Source organism: Dipodomys ordii, unplaced genomic scaffold, assembly GCF_000151885.1.
Source record: "Dipodomys ordii isolate 6190 unplaced genomic scaffold, Dord_2.0 Scaffold19, whole genome shotgun sequence".
In the NCBI taxonomy this organism is placed as follows: domain Eukaryota; kingdom Metazoa; phylum Chordata; class Mammalia; order Rodentia; family Heteromyidae; genus Dipodomys; species Dipodomys ordii.
The window spans coordinates 16,461,834-16,465,810 of NW_012267235.1; positions in this window are offsets into that span (position 1 = coordinate 16,461,834).

Here is a 3,977-nt window from a genome sequence, read left to right on the forward strand (position 1 = left end):
TACATGGATATTAACATTAAAAGATACATAAATGCTTTCGTACCACTTCATATTAACTTCTACAACAAACATATCACTGGAAGAGAGAATTTCCAGAATGGTGTGAGATGCCCCTTGGCATCTTTAAGATAGAGAAATAGCAGTATGAGAATTGAATTCACCCCACTCTTCCCACCTGGAAACCTGGGAATAGGGCCCATTAATAATCTGGCAGAATCCATTGGAGCACGAATGATAAGCTGAACTCAGTGGGTCAGGAATAGGCTTAGGGAATCTATGGACCCCTTGAAATTAGAGATCATGAATCATATTGATTCTTCTAGAGAGGATCTCTGACTTTCAATAGGAGCTCAAGGGATCCCAGTCCCTGAGGGCTCAGTCCCATGTCTTTGCAACTACAGGGCACATCTCTTCAAATGATTAAGGATTTTTTCCTTTTATTTGTATGAAGTAAGATTTTTTTTAATTTAATTTTATTTTATTTGTGAACATACTGTACAGAGGGGTTACAATTGCATGGGCAGGATAATGCATACATTTCTTACCAAGCATTGCAGCCTCCTCCTTTGTTTACCCTTCTCATCCCTTCCCAGCCTCCCCCCTCCTCCCCAATCCCAATCCTTCTCTTCTCCCCCTTTCCCCCCCCCACCGAAGTTGTAAAGCTTGTTTTGGACATGACAACTTGTACTTCTCATTGTTGCAGCAGGTCCACCTGTATCCTTAAACGACTTGTTTTTCCCCATCTCCTCCACAAGTTATACTGACATCAAATATAGTGAAAGCAGGGGTTATACTGTGGGGGAGGGACATACAAAGCAACAAAGAGATAATCTTATAAATGCATTAGAAACACATGCATGAAAGAAAAAAACATTAAAATACATATCTAAGGGTTCATTTTCCTGACATCACATTATCTGACCTTTTCTGCTTGACTCATACATATACTAGATATTGCAAATAATGGAAACCATGGGGCCTATGTTTCTTTGTGGCCTTAAAATTTTAAGGAATCTTTTCAAAACACAAATAAAAACTCAAGTATAAAATATTTAAAAAATTAATAAAAAGCTTAAAAATTAAAAATAAAATTTAAAGTTTAAAAGTAAAATTGTTCTTAACATTTGCCTTAAAGTGCACAAAAAAATTAAAATTACCAAACTAATTGCTATTCCAGTTTGTTCTTATAGGTTTTTTAAACAGTTTCCAGCAAGCCCAGAAAAAAGCACAAAGAATTCTTACAAATTTGTCAAATGTAACTTTGGCTCTTAATAAGTTTTAGGTAAAAGCATGCTTAAAAGCTACTTCTATGTTAACCACCTTGTTGCTTTTAATTGAAGTAAAGTGGCCTTTTATAAAGCTCATAAATCTGCAAACTGGTTGGAAGCCAGCCTGGGCAGAAAAAGGTCCCTGTAAAACTGTCACCTCTACTCAGCCAGCAAAGTGCTGAAAGTGTAAGCAAATTTACTTTGGAACTCAAAGTGGCAGAATGCTAGCCTTCAGCTGGAGAGCTGAGGGACAGCACTCAGGCCCCGAGTTCCAAGTCCAGTGATGAGCTAAGGAAAATGCCAATAAGGCATTTTTTTCCCAGTGTAAAAAAACAAAAACAAAAAAAACCCAAAAACACTCCTGGGACAAAAACAATAGTGAAACATCCAAAGGCAGTAAGCCACTGCTTGGATGGCAGAAATGTCAAATCATAAAGTCATTTGTGTGAGGCCCTTCAAAAACTGGTCAAAGCCAGAAGGTCATGGAAAAATAGTTTGTAAGCATGCCTAAAGTTCATAACTACCTTGTAAGGGCCAGAAACTTGTCAGTCATCTGTAATAGTAGTAAAAAGTGAGGGTTGCAAAATGCAAAAAATAGTTTAAATCCCAACCCCTTGTGCCAAAAGCCCTAATTGGCAGTAATTAAGCTATCATAAGCTACATAAAATTCATCTGCTCAAAAAAAGCTTGTAAACCTAAAAGTGTGTTTCTAATAACATCTGTCTAAAGGCCTGCACAGGTAACTTAGGCATTGTTAGACTCATTAAAAATCACATTCCTAAGCTATCCAAAAAAATGCTTTTACAAACCAAAGTGCTAAACAAGCTACACTGCTGTAGCTGGAAACAGCTGTAGCCGAAAAAAAGGTTTGTGCATTTGTGAAAGTTAAAATATTGTTCTTAATAACATCTAACCCTAATAACCTCTTTGTAAAATAGGCTAAGGTTATGGGTTCCTAGCTAGGTAAAATCAACACCCCTAAAAGCTTAAAAAAGTTACAAAAAATAAACCTTCGCTCATCAATCCCCTTTTAAAATCAAAAGACCAAAGTCAGTTTTAAAAAAACAAGGCAAAATAAATAAAATGATTATTTTTTTAAAAAAGGCATAAAAATTAGTGTTAACAGGTGTGCAAGTATAAAAGCTGCATCTGTTAAAAATGGTTACAAAACTAAGCCTTTTATGTATGTTTACAAAAATATTTGGTTAGTAAAAAAAATTGTCATTTTGGTAAATTGTCCTGGGCTATTGTCTAAACAGTGTTAAAATCCAAAGGGGCCAAAGCCTGCCAAGCCTATGCAATGTATCCTTAACCAGTCTGTGTAAAAATCTGCAGCCCAAAATAAGGTGTAACAGTCCCTGAGTCCCACTGAGAGACCCTGCTGCTGCTGCTGCACACCCTAATGAATAAAGTTTAAAAACAGCCTAACAGTCACTTAAAAAAATCTACATCATCACCCAAACCACCTCCATCACCTAAAGCTGCATCCCTGTTAAAAGGGGCTAAAACTAAAATTTTGTAAAACAGTCTTTTGGGTAATATCCCCAACCCCTCTCTATTCCCACAGTAAATATTCGGGGCAAAAATATCACTGGCTTGCTTGCTTTAGGCACTTTAGTGCATAGTAACTAAAAATCCACTCTATAGTAACAGCCTAGTTTGGCTCTGGTATGGTAATAATTTAACTGTGTTATCAATGCAGGTAGTAAAAAAAATAAAACCCAGCTCTGCTTTTAGCCTTAAAATCTAGCAAACTTCTCCATATCAGTGATGCTTTAAGGCTGTTCTAAAATAACTTGGTTCCACAAGCAACAACAAAACGAAGGGCAGTTTTAAACTCTAGCCACAAAAAAGCACAAAAAATTATTTTAAAAAAGGTAATAAAGCCTTAAAAATTAAAAAATTGGTATCCTTTAAATTAAAAAATTTAAAAATTAAAATTGTCTTAAAATATTAAAAAAGTGTAAAAACCTAAAAAAAAGTGTAAAAACCTTTGGTACTGTTAATTTTTTTACTCACAATTAAACCTTGTAAAAAAAAATCAGCGCAGTCCATCTATTAGTTCTAAAATCCTAATACCAAACTGTAAATATAAAAAACTGTGCCAAATAAAAAAACCATAATTGATCCCTAATGCCCTAATAAAATAATAAAAAGCTAAAGAAACTGCATTTTAAAATTAACTCCATCAACTTGTAACTGTGCTGCCCTCAAAATAACCTCAAAAAAAAAAAAAACAAACAGTTCTCAAAAAAACTGCAGGTTGCCACCAACCCTGCCCACCCTTAAAAAACAAAACAGTTGCCTAAGTGTTCCATCAAAGAAAAAGTGTTATCAGGGTAAACTTAAACCACCGAAACTTGTAAACTTGCTTGTGTAAAACCCCCCTAACCTTGTAAACTTGCTTGTGTAAAAACCCCCTAACCTTGTAAACTTACTTGTGTAAAAACCCCCTAAACTTAATTGTTTAATACTATAAAAGCTGTGCTAATTTTTTGCTCGGGGCCTCTTAGCATCACCAGTTACCGAGTGAGCAAAAAAACAAGCTCAAGCTTGCAATAAACAACTCTTTGCTGTTTGCATTAATCATGGTCTCTGGTGGTCTGTAAAGGGGCATCCAAAATCCCGGCACGTCAAAGAAAGAGAACTATAGACCCATTTCTTTGATGAACATTGATGCAAAACTTCTCAACAAAATTTTGGCCAATC